This window comes from Mugil cephalus, chromosome 21, assembly GCF_022458985.1.
Source record: "Mugil cephalus isolate CIBA_MC_2020 chromosome 21, CIBA_Mcephalus_1.1, whole genome shotgun sequence".
In the NCBI taxonomy this organism is placed as follows: Eukaryota; Metazoa; Chordata; class Actinopteri; order Mugiliformes; family Mugilidae; genus Mugil; species Mugil cephalus.
In genome coordinates this window covers 18,145,460-18,162,128 of record NC_061790.1, presented here as the reverse complement: position 1 = coordinate 18,162,128, position 16,669 = coordinate 18,145,460, and the positions used below count along the sequence as shown (strand labels likewise).

Genomic DNA, 16,669 nt, shown 5'->3' with positions numbered 1-16,669 from the left:
AAGATGCCAAGAAAGACATGAAATCCACTAAACTCTTAATGACCTGTTGTCTACTTCTTTGTTAATATTGTGTAGTATTGAGGTTATAGGCATGTCTTCACCTTGTATCAGAACGTGCATATACGGTATACAGTTCTGAATGCTTGTCAATGGAAAAACAACAAGAAAACAGAAACAGGTGTGGAATTTCCTTTTTTCTGCTATTTCCATGACCTACAACACACTTCCTGCCTTTCATCATGACACTCAATACAACAAAAGACAAAGTGGCAAATACAAATGACCTCTGTAAGACAGCTTGGTTCAAAGGAGCTCCATCCCAGTCATCTTCCAGAGGCGATGAAGAGAGGGGCCAAGACATGACAATGTGTTCAATTATCTTTAGAAATGGAAGCAGTTGGAAATACCGTGGAGCTGCTGCCAAGAGCGAGAAGAGCAAGACGTAACAAGAAGAAGCAGTAGGTTTTAACAGACTCCTCTACATTGTGGGTGGCTACATCAATTGGCAGTGCTAATCCCTCCGTGTCCTATGAAACCAGTGCTTCATCCTTAGCACAATATACACAGTACACCTGTCTGCACTTTAACAACCTCAGTCTGCAAACTGTGTTAAACTGATTATGGCAGCAAACACTCTGAGATAAGATAAGGAAGCACTGTGGATTCAATGCAAAATAATGGGGGGGAGTGGAGCTACCTGCCTTAGACTAATCATTGTTGTACAGCAATGTTCCAAACATGCAGCCATGAGCTTAAATGTATTGATAGTTGCTGATGATAGTTGTATTTGCTTATTCAGGAATCACCTCAAAGTGTGTTTTAAATTTATTGTTAAATGATTAAAGATAGAGCAGCTTCTTCCAGAGATTGCACCTGGATACTGTGGCTGACTTTAGGGACATAGTTCACAATTGTATGTTCCTAGACTCTGCTACACTGTTGGGCAGTTTTTTTCTAGTGGGCAAAACACAGTAGTAAAAGTGCAGTTCCTCAAAAGTGAAGCCAAAGCAAGTAGAGCTCCCTCTGGTGTCTGGTTGCAGTATTGGAGGTAATAAAACTCCGCCCCCTTCATGCTAGTGAATGGGACTTGGGTCGAACTAAAACACTAATGTAGTAGTGTAGTTAATATAATGCTGTGCATGTTCAGGTGTTCCTTCCAGAGGCTGTTTTTTTTAGTTAGCGACACAAAAACAAGATGTGACATCATGATCATGATAATTGACAGTTGGCATTGACAACCGCTCTGTGAAGAGGTCAAGTGAGAGTAGGAAGAAAAAAAAATAAGCACAGTGTATGATACAAGTTTTCTGTCGCGTTAATCAAACAAAACGGCCAGTAAGTCTGGAGGAAGTATGGGCGGGTCAGTGGCTGCACTCTTGCACAATACTCACTGGCATGTATCCCTGGAATTGTAGTGTCAGTGTGACAAATAGGAGGAAGTTGAGGCATGTTTTTTCTACAGACTATGGAGCAAATCCAAAAGGAAGCCGCTTGAACCTCTAAGTCAGTTAACAGTAAATAAAGAAGCAAACTTTATTTATATAGCACTTTTCATACCCTGATACCCCACACCCTCATACCTCACACAGCATACTAAACACCCTGCCCTAATCCACTCTGTAAAATAGAATATGGCTGGACACTGAGGGACTGAATGAGGAAACATTATATTTTAAGTAGCCATCCACACGAGAGGTGTCACAGCCCACGGCTACAGAGGACACCACCACAGAGACCAACCCGACCCAGGCAGACAGGGGACCACACCATGGCCATAAGGACCTGGAGCAGGACCCCCAACCATGCAGGCCAAGACAACCACCAGGATGGCACCACCGCAGGTAGGCCAGACATTACTCCCGGCGTGGAGGGCCCCTATGAGGAAAACACTGGAGCTAAAAACTAAGAGACAACTGAATGATCATGATCACGGAATCACAGGACGATCACATGTAACAGGCTGACACAAGTGCTGACCCAAGACAGCGCTTAGATCTCTTAGTAGTTAAGACCTCAACATATATGATGCGGTTTTTGCGTCACTCAACGAATTCATAGTCATTATACAGTGATGGTTTAAATAGTGGAATAAGGTGGACATGATGATTGTAACGTATTCCAGTTGTAATGACACAAAGAAGAATAAAATCCATATTCAGGCTGACTCAAATGAGTGAACTGACCTGTAAGTCAACAGTACAGCGTATTGTGCTGTTCTGTTCTTTTCACTTAAATTCATCCTGGCCACTGCCTCCACGGACCAAACTATTGATTGTGTGCCTCAAAATGGAGCCATGGCAACAAAGCAAAAACCACAACACATCACATCATGTCACAACAATTCAAATCTATAACTAGGGAGGCATTTCTAGACTTGTGTGAAATTGACAGATCTTCAGATCCAGGCCTGCTGCCCATTTCACCGCCTACACCATATCCTTGGAACATGCTAATTTTCTAAACATACCACATTTGGTCACTCTCGCTTCCAATATGACATGAAAGGATGACCCTGTTTGAAATATGACACATTTCCAAGAGGCTGTGGAAATGATACTTAAAGTGGCTAGAATATATCCCTTTTAACAGTGAATTACACAAGTAATTGTGGTTTTTGGAAGAGGCAGTGAACTCTGTGAGCTTCACAGCATTTCTCAGCTGATCAACATATTAGGCAGGTCTATTTTTCAGAAGAACCATTAGCCATCATTAGCCTTTATGCTTATCGATTCCTCTTCTCGACACTTTTCATGCCAAACCTTTACATTTCAGTCCAGATGGTGGCAGTAATGCACCTAAAAGTATTTTCCCAACCGCCATAAAACGGAAGAAGAAGAAGAATTTTTACGTCTAAGCACATCATGTGACGGTCGCGTGACAACAGGGAAGACACGATGGCGGGGAGAGTGAAGTGTGGCTTCACTTAACCAGAAGGGACAGTAAACGGAGTTTTCAGCAAGGGCGACAGCACCACCGACACGTTCAAGCATTTGTTGATGACACACGACATTAAATACCAAGAGTTACGTGTGTTCCACCATCTCCAGTCAAGGAGTGCAGCTATCGCTAAGTCTCAGCAGAGCAGTGCTAGTGAGGATCCAGTGACCAATTTCCTGTTTGTTTTATTACACAAGCTCTTATCTCTCGTTTAGAAACTCAATAAAATTTCTGTTGTTTAGTCCGCAAACATCTACTTTTTGTAAACCAAAAATTCACAGGAGGAATTGATAAGGGAATCCATAAAGAATCGGAACGATAAGCAGAACCGAAAATGGCATCAATACCAGTAAAATCTTACTGATGCCTGATGTCTGATTCTGAGCACAATGTTCCACAGCAGCTTTAACTATGATTTAATAATGAGATTGGTGTCACTGGTGAACATATTTTATTCCAGTCTTTGAAAGGTGAAGACAGCCTAACTATGCAACCCTCTTAACAAAATAGATTGTGCTGTGCATTCATACAAGTCTAAAGTACGAGCTGTGAAATCCTGTGCATCCACTATCCAGTACGTTGAGGGGTCACAAGACTGACACACGTCTTCTTTCAGTTCTTTCATTTTAGATGCGTGCAGCCGACGTAATCCAGTTCATGGCTCCAGTTTTAACGAAGCAATGAAACCCACACATCATCCGTTATTTGGCATAGGTCCTAAAGCAAACTGACCTATATAATTAGGTTAACTGTGGTCCATGTCTCTCCAATTTAAGTGATTGACATGTTTGAGTAAAGATTTTTTTATGTGATTTCACTAGTGGCTTGTTTGTTATCTCTCTAACTCTCTATCTCAGATTACCTCTACACACAGATTAAACAAAACAGTATCACATAAGAACAAATTTCTATGCTGTAAGCCATTTTATCCTCTAGTCTGACACACTGCACTTTATCTGCTGACTCCTTTAAAGCACTGGCTGCAATGCCTTTCCCCATCTTTGGTTGCTCGTGGATATCAAAGAGCACTGCTCACGGGTCGTGTGTTGGGCACTTGCTTTTAGCAGATTCATACTTACGAACGTGTGATTAAAGACTTTAAGCACTTTGCACTTAAAGGCATCCTTCAACATGTCTTACAAAACACCAGCACCAAAGTCTGACATGAACCAGTTCAGAAGTACACATCTGCGCAGACAAGATCGGACTTTAAAACAAAACCTGATGTTTGAGCTTAAAATGCATTCAAATCCCGCTTCACCGATACAATAACTCAGCACTTCACGTAAATCAGTATGTCCCCAGGCAATACTCTTGTGCAAACAGCGGTGGAAGATGTTGATAATGCCTCACAACCTTGTCCATTTTATCACAATTAATTAAAGCAGACTTGTAAAGTATTAATTGGGAAACAGCTTTTCACTCATGTGGCCCAGGCAACACTAACCAGGCACAGAACGCAGTCTGAGACCCTGAAATACAACAAGGTAAAATGGCTGCTTGTTGTTTATTAGAAGTGGGTGTAACCCTATTAGGACACGATTAGTATAGCATGGGGAGGTCACGTGATGTACACATTGCATACACATGTGACAAGTGAACTTTGACGTTTTCTAATGACATCGTCCTGGATTTATTTCAAGACTCTACTGCTTTACATTGTACCTTTTACACTATTGCACATTTTGATAGCTTCAGTTGCTCTGCAGATGCAGTTTAGTAATTAAAAAAAAATCTGAATTGAACCCATTCACAAACCACCTGGCAATATTTAAATCAGCTCCATGTCACGGATGTTGCACATTAATGCATCAATAATGTAACAGAATCCAATACATTCCACAAGTTTCACCCTTTTGATGGTTCTGAGATGTCTTTTTTCTGTGAATGGGCCTCCATGCTGCGTAGCAACATCCTCCAGAGATGCTGATTCATACGGGATTGGTTTAATCACAGGTGTTTGGAGAAATACGGTACATTATTTATGGAGTGTGATTTTTAATCTACTAATTGTGGACATGGCCAATTCCCATGGGATTGAGGTCACACCACAGTTATTACATGTCACTAGAGAAGCCTGGGTAATATTAGTTTGAGGGTAATGATAAGTTAACAATCTGCTATATGTATGTTTCATCAGAAAAATGGTAAAGCTTTTGCTAACAGCGCGCATGTTAGCAGTTGCCTGTATGTAAGGGTGCATCTAGTTATCATATATATTCTGCAGGACATAATACATATGTTTTGATCACCAAAGAAAGCAAAGTTGTCTTCACCATCTACATCTTCTCTAATTCCTCTTTCAGTCCTTGGTATTTCTCCAACGAGTTTCTCATGTTTCTATCACCCCGCATTGTTAACTGTTATCACTACCGCTGTTTGTCCACCACTATTATATCTGGTTGGTTAGCCGTTACTGTCTTGTCACAGGTGGCTGATACTTCCGCGTCAATCTGATGTCGTAGCTACGGTGTCAGCCTAGACCCTATGCAGACACTATGCAGACACTATGCAGACCCTAACGTGGGCCACATCTACAAGATGACATTTTCATATCTGGGGTGGAAGTAGCAGACACTTAACCCACGCTGCCCACAGGTGTATGCTCCCTGGTGTATGAGTAATGCTTTTGGTGGTCGTAGGCGTGGATATGCAGCCACGCTTTCGTCAGTCTGCCCCAGGGCAACTGTGACTACTGAGGTAGTTTACCACCACCAGGGTGTGAGTGAATTAATAATGCAATCCAATTAATAATGCAATCCAATTTTAAAGACTTTGACTGTCTATGATAAGGTGCTATATAAAACCATTGCATTATTATTATTATCTATCAGAATAGGCCTGCGGGTATTTTGCCTGTGCACCATTTTTACTACAAATCTCAGACTGCATTGCAATAGCTGAACTAGAATCAGGCAGTCAATCAGCGGCCCCTCCCAACTTTATTGACAAACTCATCAGTTTCATGGTTGCCTCGGCACCACCATTCATTGTATCGAGAGAGTAAGGCAGCGCAGCACTCTGAAGCTCCATCAGTCCATGCAGTTAACCGATAAAAGCGCAAACCACGAGCACTGGAGCACTAAATACCACTGTGTGTTAACAGAGATTATAACGCAAACACTTAGTAACGCTGTACCTGTTTGCAGACAACTGTCTAAATCGGTTAATCGGCCTACTGTTCCACGGTACCATACAGAGCAGACAGAAAACAGAAAAATTACTAAGATATTAATAATAACACCACTACAGCTAAACACCAGTCAGTTAACACTAACATACAGACACACTGAAAGTGATTAGCCCTGTAGTTCGCTCTGCTCTTCATTGCTTTCGTCCCGCATGTTTGGAAAATGTTAAATTCATATTTTTGCATGAATGATTTCTGATAATACATCAGAAAAGAAGAATTGTGTCGCATTATATATACAGTAAATATCCATTCTGGTCGGGCCGTCGGATTGAGTCTGACACCACTGTTCTAATCAAAGAAGTGGACAGAACACAACACTGAGACCAAGACTAAACAGCACACGGCAATGTGCCCAAATTGCACTTATTTTTCTCAAGAAATTTCCTTTTTTAAAGGGTATTTTCAAAAAAAAATAAAAATAAAAAAAAATAACACAAGTAAACAAGTATAAATGGCTCCCACCCATGTAAGCTACATGCGTAGGTTATATTGTCTAGTCCCATAGAGGTAGAAACCGTACTTCAGTTACACTCAGTCATTCTCAACTATTTTCAGAGATGTCCCACTCCAAACTTTGGATTTCCAGATGTTTTATGTACACTGTGCCAACAACGTGGTTAAGGCATTCCATGTGCCTTGCCTGCACCTTGCATAGCCTGCCCCTGCACCTAGGGTTGCTCCTGCAGTGGTAATCCGTGACCTCGTGCTGCCATGATTAGTGCCTCAGAGCTGCCTTTCAGTCCAGGCTTTTCCAGCCACTCTTAGGATTTATTGATACCAGCCACTGTTATTACCAGCGGGTGACATACAATTTCTGTCGTACCACAGTCAAATCCAGTTGTGATAGTAGTTGCCAGTAGTTTGCGGATAATGGAGCAACGAATTACTGAGTTTCAGAGATCTCAGTTGTCTGAGTGTTCATCTAGATGCTGTTTCCATAGGTCACCAGGGTTATTTGTAAAGTACCATCAGCTCTCTGTACTCTTTTAATGTCTAAGAATGTCCTGTTCCAGTAGCTTATACCAATTTGCCAATTTAAGCAACTTTAGCAGTGAGAGTAAAACGAGACCACAGAGATTTTCTGTGGAACAAGACTGCTGAGACACCATCAGTTGATTCTTTACTTATTACTTACTAATAAGTAAACAGGTACACCTTCAAATACAACCTATGGCATTTTTTTGTTTTGTTTTTTCAGTTTGCATTTCAGTGCTTCAGTGCTTAAAAAATAAACCTGGAAAAGGTTCAGTAATACAAGACTGTGAAGAGCACGTTCAAGTTCTGCATGTGAGAGCGCTGACTGTCCTCATTGTGGCTGCAGCAAATTCTTCATCTTTTAGTTTTTATCTCTAACCAGTCACTCTAAGGGGGTAAGCCATGAAAGAGAACCATTTCCCATTAATAATTTATTTTCCTACTAACTCCAGCAAAAAAAAGCACTGACATATTTACTACACAGTTGAAGATTTTACTATGAAGTTGCTATCATAAACAAAATACAGTTTCCCAGAGGTTACCATGGTTACAATTAGATTAATCAGCCTTATCAGAGTCCTCATGCCCCTCTGACTTATAATCGAGCCCCTGATCTACATTTAGGTATTTACAGATGCTCTTTATATGTTCAAAGGAACAGTACAGGTATGCATAGATAGATAGATAGATAGATAGATAGATAGATAGATAGATAGATAGATAGATAGATAGATAGATAGATAGATAGATAGATAGATAGAAAAGTTTAACAGACAATTCATAACCTGGATTCACGCTATAAAGTGAGAAAACGTTAGCTAACTAGTTTACTAGCTAGTGTAGGTACATTAGTGACCCATCATTAATTCCAATGCCAAGAAAAATTGATCACTTCAATTTTCTTTGGATACATGTGACATGTAAAGAGTGGGTGGTGAGTTAACAAACACAAATTTTAGGCAGTTTGCATTGCTGCATTTCCTACGTTATGTTAATGTCAATAGTTAGTTTGCTAAATTGATAGCCTTTGTAGCGATGTTCTCAAGTCTCGGCCAACATTATCATTTTTTTTGCATATTTCCCATGGCACAAGTACAAGTACACAAACTCTATTTAGAGGCAGCCTTTGTCCTTTATCCGTTTATTGGATTGGAGGAAGATTACAGAACAGATGTGGCATTATATATTAGTCAGCCCCTTATCCTGAAAGCCTTTTGACATTCGAAGTGAACTTTGATTTGCTAAAGTCAATACAAAAGCAATGATGTTTTTTTCATTTCCAGGTCTTCTACGTGAAACTTGATAAGCGTACGTTCATGAAACTAACATTAGATTAATTAACTGGCCAGCAAATCAGCTAAGCCATGGTAGCAATGCCATTCTTCAATGTTTGCTGTCCCTGGCTTGAAAATAAAATGGGCCTTTGTTTCCCCCTGTTTGGAATCATGGACTCATTGTTTCAAACATGAAAAATAATTAAATTCTGCCAGCGTTATAATTGAAAAACGAATATGTTCCATTTAAAAATATAAATATTTACAACTCTCAAATTCAATTAGTCCATTTTATTTATGAAGACCTTTTAAAAGAAACAAAGTAGACCAACGTGCTGTCTCAACAGTTTTAAAAGCGTCCAAAAATGGACACACAGTCAAACACACTTAAAAAGGAAACTAATCTCAAACACAGTTCAACACCAAGGAATAAAAAGAGCTCTAGGACCGCATTTAAAAACAGGCAGTGTCTAGGCCTAACATGCAGAGACAAATTGTTCCAGAGTTTGCAGGCTGCAGCTGCAAAAGCACGATCTCCCCTGAGCTTCAGTCCCGTTCTTGGGAGAACCAGAAGCAAGTGGTAAGCAAATCTCAGTGACCTTAAAGGGGCACGTGGTTGTAGAAGAGAGACTTTCAACATCAAGGCAACAGATTTATTCTGATTGAAGTTTTTGAAAGTTTAAATAAATAAAAACAAATACTGAATGCTTCATTTAAAATAAGGGTATGTTTTTGTTGAGACAATGTGAGTCAAAAAATAATCCAGAGGGTTACGGTGGTAGAGCAGCACATTTCTGAATGGGCTGGTCTACCCTCTCCTCGCTGCATTAGCTTTGGCCGCCCTACTTATTGGAATTATTCCAGTCGCACACTGCACATGTGAGAGTAGGAGTAGGAGTAGGAGAATACAAGTCAGATAAGAAAAGCATTTATGAATCTCTAGGGGACAACATTCTATTAATTTAAGATCGGAACATGACGCGGATTGGCTCATACTTAACATAAACGACCGGTATCAGATCAGGGGACAAAAACACTTGATCTAGACGTCCCTAGTTGAGGGAATAAAACCCTGAGGGACATTTCTGTGAGACAGGTAGGTCACTTCAAAGCAGTATCTTTGATAACCCCTAAGGCCACGTTTACATGAATATGATTTTTTGGTGAAAGAGTGTAATTCGTGCACGTTTCTGCCGTGTTTCTGCACCTTTTTGAATCCAGGTCCCAGGGTGAAAAAGACAAATATGGAGCCTGTGCGGTTTCTTTTCTTCATTCATGTGGACGCCTGATACAGACACGATGATGTCATCGCCCCACCCCTCGCCCCTCTAGCACCCGACGTCAACAACATCAATGGCGGACTACAGGCTTGTGACAGCACAGTTATCGCTGGGTTGATGTGCATGCTCCGCCTCTTCTTCTTCTTTTGTTGGGCTGAAACAGCGCCACGCATAGGCTTGGGAAATGTACAACAGCCTTTCTACAACCAGAAGCAGTTTTGCAATAAAACGCCAAGGAAAACAGAGAAAAAAAGATTGTTTTGGTATGTGTGGACATGGCCTAAGTGAGAGAGGAGGATCCTGTGCTCTCAAGTATCAAAAGGAGCAATGAGATAGTAAATTCCCTCAAATGCATACAGCTTAATCAAAGCACGGTAGAGTCACAATCACACGTCTATCCAACATTCACACACAGTGTCAACAGCTATGAGGAAATTGGGTTGTGCTCTTGTTCAAGGACTCTCTGGCATGCAGATGGATGGATGTTTTATTGCATGTTTAAAATTCACTGCTATTGATCCTGAAGGAAGACCACCGTCTTTGACTGCCATCCCTGACCAGACCCCCAGACGACATAGCAGGTTATATTGAGGGGTGGGTAAGTGGAAGAAAGTGAGATGAGTGCTCTAATGGGACCAATCTTAAATATTTAAGATATGCTCAGACCACCAGGTTGGGAGTACTAATAACAGCATTAAGGGTTCTTTTCAGTTGAACTGTATTCATTCATGTTGATATTAACAAATTTAAATTTAGTATTTGGAGCTTTGACAGCTTTCTGGTGTCTCTTCCAATTCTTTAAAATGTCGACAAACACTTGCAGCTTATTTGTTTTCCACCGGCATTCCTTGTTCCTGCACTCCCCTCCACTCAGCTCAAGCTTGAGTCATTTAGCCATTGTTCAGCTTTCCGCTTGGAAGGCCTGATTTTGGAAGAAGCAATGACATCCAGAAAACTCTGGCAGTAGGAACCAAATGGTGAGGTTATCTCTTTCTCAGCATTAAAACAGGGGGAGGACGATCAACGAGAGCTCAATGTTTTGGGACCAGGCAGAGAAGCACAACAGTCAGATGGAACACACAGTACAAGACCATGAGGGGGTTGAGAAAGCTCATGTAAGACAAGATAAATCCCTATTCTGTCACAATTCAATGTTAAAAACCAGTACCCATGCTTGCGGTGAACCTGTCAAAAGACTGTACTGTCATAGTCTAGCAAGGAGGTGTCAGTGATAAATATATGTTTAGATATATGTTTAGGTGGTTGGTGTACCATGGCTAAAGAGTACTGGCTGGAATCATCAAGTCTGAACACAGTCAGAAACAACATAGCATAGCATAGCATAGCTTAGCATAGCACAGAATGTTGCACTTATCAAACTGTAAGTTATACAGTGTCATCATCATTTAAAGAATTTCCCCATCCAATATGTTTTTTAAGAGATTTATTGGCAAAGATGGAGTTTGTTAATGCCCCTCCATTTATTCAATTTAATTTAATTGTCATAGCGCCAGTAACAATTACAAATGTCTCAAGGCGTTCTGCAAAAGCATGGCTGAGAAACCTGAAAAATAGAGGAAGCACTGAAGCGAGGGACACATCTGCCTGAAGCTGACCAGGGAGAGGGACAAGAACCAGATGGATTTGGGACTGAAAAGGGGCAAAGAGTTTTCCCTTTCCTCTCCCTTCAGTAAGATTCTTGAGGATAACAAAGTGGAAACAGCAGAGCCAAAAAAATAATTCACTTAATTGTTATGCGTTAATGACCCTTTGTTAATTTAAGAAGACATGCCTGCTCAATTGACAGCAGGTCAGATATTTGTGTCCATGTCTCACGTTCTAATAAATTCTTCTGCATACTGACTTAAGTGGAGATATAGCTAAAAAAAAATTTAAATCTATTCTTAAAAGATAAAAAATGCAAAAAAAAAAAAAAAAAGATTGTATAGGATTGTTTTTCTACAGTGCCAGTAAACAGCTTTGCTGTTACCCTAGAAAAAACAAAATGTTCCAGTTATGAAGCTGCCGTTCCCTGGGCGCATCACATAAATCTGTGAGCTTTAAAGACAAAAATACTAGATGTCTCTACGGTGCATACATACCTCTCTACAGGTTTTGTTTTATTTTACAAGTAAATATAAAAATCCTGATTTTATTTCCCCTGAATATAGAGTACCTTGTCCATTAAGTAGAACCTGTTGGTGCGATGGTGATTTAATGCAGAGTGAGACGCATTGTGGTTGAAAATGAGGCCTTGAAGCCAGCGCAGGGGGCAACATCTAACAGCTCGGAGTAAAGGCACACCTGCACAACAATGCCCGCAGCCCTCCATCAAACATCTAACAGAACTATTTCTCTGGTCTGCAACATTCAGATAAGACCTGGATTACTTAATGCTCCCTATATCAAACAGCATCAAACTCATGTGTTTAAAATGTTGAGCGTGTGTGTGACACTCACAGACAGATTGTAGGGCTGCATGACTCTGGAAAAAATTGAACTGAGAACTGAGATCTTGATTCTTTGGCATGATTTTTTTTTTTTTTTTTTTTTTTTTACAAAATGTTTATTGCACTGATGAACTTTAACAAATAATAAAAAAAAAACAATACATTCAAATGGTCATTCAAGTAGAGTCTGGGTCTGTGGGTGACTCTCGCCACTACCACCTGTTTCTTCGCCATCCATTTAACTCTCTTTACCACTGGCTTCTTTCTGCTTCTCTCCATCACTGTTTCAAGACACTCAACTGCAGACGGGCTTCCGCCACTGACGGAAACGGAATCACATGTTGTAAAGACGCTTTACCATAGGTCGAGGGAGGAGTCAGCGGAAGTGATGCCTTTAGGGGCGCTTGAAAAAGTCCATGAAGAAATGGGAGCATTTGTTTGTGATGCGGCTCGTGAAATTAAATGCTTAAGAATCATTGTGTTTCGAAATGAGATCACGTCTATGTGTGAATCGAGATTGTGATTTTTTAACGATTTATCGTGCAGCCCTAACAGATTCACACAGAATGAAGCAGCTACAAAAACAGTGACGACAGCAGAGCGATAACACTCGAGCAGGTGTGAAGACAATTAATGATTACTGTATACAATCACATGTTCTGACATGTGAGCAAAACAAAGTCAAGTTACGATAAGCCACACTTATACAGCTGTTGAAACCAAGGCAGATCTTGTGAGCAGTGGGTCAGCCCCGGGCCGACTGAGAAACATTATGAGACCTATCACATTAATCTGCTGGTCTCAGTGTTATCTGACAAGCTTCATCAAGATCCACTTAAATCTGGTCACACCCTGTATCAGATTGTCAATAAATCCAATGGGCTTTCTATAACCAGCAATGAATCCGTCATACTTAGAAATATTATGCGTCCATGGAGCCACAGAATTCTATTTGTGTAGAAAAACTGTTCCGTATTCATCCACCCAAGAATATAGTCCTCACCAAAAGCTGGGTAATCCACGTCCAACTGTTCTAGCAGGTAACTGATTATTTAGAGAAAAATGAAAGTACAGAGATTTAAAAGCTCTATGTCATCAGAAGCATCCAGAAGCTGTGCACCACAATGCTTTTATACTTTCGCAAAATTTGCAGAGAATTCCAAAAAATACCAAACAATTAATAACAGACATGATTTTCTTAAAATATTATACAAAAAAACATATAAAACAACATATAAAAAAGAAGGATTCAGTTAATGTATTTTTGCAGCTTTAAAAAACACACATCATGATGTGGTATAGACGAATGATTTAATCAATGAAATAAATATATCAGCTATGACAGAAAACATTAACAGAGAGCCTTCAATTCAGATGTTATTAGGATGAATCCTAAGCAACGAATCACGCTGAATTAGACTCAAACACAACCTAATCCATGCCACTTATTTTTTATTATGAGTTGATCACTGAAAAAATGTAGCATGGGGTTATTACTTATAAGCAATCTCAGTTTAGTTCAACTCAATGTAGCGGCAATAACGACCCAAATATATTGTCAAGGTGATTTTGAATGTGCTCGTTTAAAACTTCTAGTAAAAGCTTAAAAATACACACTGCCTCCTTTTTTTAATATATAGATACAGAACTATGACGATATCTGTTCTGATTCGTGATTTTGGGACTGTGGCTCGATAGGAAGTCTACAAACCAGAAAGCTTAGAGGTTGGACCGCATGCAGAAGTGTCCTTAAGCGAGATGGTGAACCCGAGTTGCTCCCGGTGCTTGTCACTGCGGTGTGAACAATTTAAAGTCCTGTATGCATACAGCATAATCTCCCATCTTTTACGTGTGATTCTTACACATCCTAACTGACATATTTCTAATATCCAAGTATGACATGGATCTCACTGGCACCTGCCACAAACTTTCCTCAAAAGACAACTCCTGTCTCGCTTATTCCATCACATACTTTAGATGAGGCTGAACATCACACTCTGTCGATACACAACAGGCGACAATAACAAAACAACAACAAATCAAAAAGTGCTGAAGTCAACTACTGAGTTACTTTTACACTTCAGTTTTACTTTTAGTGGTTATATCTTTCAAGCAAAACTTGAGCTGCGTCTGAAATGTAAAGCACTGTTCAAACAACACACAGAGCTATGTATACAACAAGAATACGTCTGCACATGAGCAACGCAAACTAAACTCTTTCAGGTGTCTTCCAAAACAGCAGTTAATTTTTCTGAATCTGGGCACAGTGAAGCTTGTCTGATTCTTTCCTGTTTCAAGGTTTGAGAATGAAACTGATTTGAAAGGCAAACCTGCTGATTACAGTGTCTTATTGTTTGCGGCTCTGCTACTTTAAGTGCATCTCATCAGCACTTTAACTTCCGTTAAAAACATCTTGTAAGAGTTTACCACTTTAACTTGGTAGTAAGGCTAGTAAGAGTACTAGTGCTATTAGGAGCATACTCTTAATACTACTAATGCTAATGCTTAATACTATTACTACTATTATTAAAGGATCAGACTGTTTTTTCTACTACTATTACGTCACACACTAAATCAGCAATTTTTAAGATGATCATTACAAAAACCTTGAGGAATAGTTTATCATATGTTTCTCAGATACTTATGGGTTTGGACAAATGAATGATATACTGTGTTCTAATAGAGGAAATTACAATGTCTTCCATAAGTATCACAAAGGAATAACAAACATGGCCACTGTATATAATATTCAGACTGGGACTAGGTTCTATTCACATTTCTAAACACAAACTAGTACACAGAGATTTCCACACTCCCAACAAAAGTCAGGAACACCTTAAATCTGGGACCCTGGAGCCTCTCAGACATTAGTTTTATCACTTTGACCCTTCTCCTGATTTGATTAGAGCTGGATATAAACATGATTTAGGAAGAAGGTAAATAAAAAACGACTATCCTCCCCAGCCCTCAGATAAAACGTAGCTCCACTGCATATAAAGGTTTTATGTGTTCTGGTCGGGGCCGACAGTCAATGCAAATCACACATGATCTGTTCCTAAGATGTTTATCGAGGGCTTTGACCTGTCTTCGTTGCTCTATACATTAAACGTGGCTCACTTCACTTCTGATCAGATGTTTTCCTAAAATACAAAGCCAATAAAGCATGCAGTGTTTATCAGTTAGGTGTCAGGTGGAAGGAAAACAGTGTTTTTAAAGAGGGAGTCTGTGGATTTTGTAGACAACGGGGAAGTAAAGTCAATCTCTAAAAACAGTTAATACGATATTTATTATTTATATATAAAGTAAATAAATAAATAAATTGAAAATGCCTGGTCTTTTGTCTGGAGATGTCCTGACTGAACTGCTGATGAATGTGTCACGGTGCTGCTCTCTGACAAGCTGCTAGAACTCACTTCACGCCGTGTCGTTTCATATGTGTGTGTATATATATATATATATATTTAGACAGTAAATACTGACATAGTTGCAGGGATAAAATGATCCCGCGCTCCGTAAAGTGGCGTTTACGCGAAACTGGAGGAGTTCCGTTCTTCTGGAAAGTGGACACACAGTCCTAAAGTGGAGTTTTTATTTTGCTTTGTTTTTTCCGGCTCATCACTCACCTTCTGATCATCGGGCATCGGTCATTCCGAAGTTTTAATTCCTTACGGAGTAAGCAGCTCCGCGTCAGGCTGGAGTAAACGGTTCAGATGAAACGCTGCTCAGCTTCTACTCCCACTTCTCCTCTGAGCCGCGGAGACGCTCTGATCCACCCGGTGAGCAGCTGCATGCAGTCAGTCAGTCAGTCAGTCAGTCCGGCTTTGGTAAGCGCTTCTTTTTTTTCCCCTCTCTGTGCGCTCCAAACCAACTTCCGGCGAGATCCTTCAAAATAAAAAAAGTTGTCTCGGCACCCCTCGATGAGTGAAATAGACGCGATCAGAGCCTCGCAGCAGATAACAGTGACTGGTCGACTGCGTCTCAATACATCTAAAAGCTGGCCACTTAAGATCGGATAGCCCAGATTGGTTGTCTGAGCGTAAAGTCTGAACAGGCCATTAGACTCGATCTGGGCTAGAGGGAGGAGCAATGGGTGGATGGAAGGGCATGCCAATGACTGCAAACAAGACCTTCCAATGAAGTGAGAGGCTACCAAACATTCCTCACAACATGTGCTACAAAAAGAAGGGAACATAATTGAAGGCACAATAATCACTTCAACAGGTTATTACATGAGACACACTGTTTTTTGAATGGGAGTCTATGGAAGCCAGAGATTTCGTTTTTAGAGCCAGCATCTTGTGACCGCCTTGAAGCCTCTTAACACTTCACGACGACTATTGTAGTTGCATGTTACAAGCATGGATTCTAAGTAAAGATAGGATTTTTGGAGCTCAGTGAAGTGGCTCGGGATTCAAGATTCAAGATCACTTTATTGATCCCCACAGGAAAATAGTTTTGTCCAAAAGTCTCAGGATGACAAAAAAACATATGTGAACTAGACATAGGAATAAGAGTCAAAATGAAAATGAAATAAGGCAAACTAAAATAAAAATAATCTTA

At 40.2% G+C, this 16,669-nt stretch overlaps 1 protein-coding gene across 1 annotated transcript in view; it reads right to left on the bottom strand.

Moving 5' to 3' along the window:
* The window catches only part of opn5 (opsin 5), a 60,612-nt gene extending 44,636 nt beyond the window's left edge, over positions 1-15,976 (bottom strand). The window contains exon 1 of the mRNA XM_047573065.1: positions 15,733-15,976. The gene's annotated coding sequence lies outside the window, so the exon portion shown is untranslated. The remainder of the gene's footprint in view (positions 1-15,732) is intronic.
* Between the last annotated feature and the right edge of the window lie 693 nt (positions 15,977-16,669).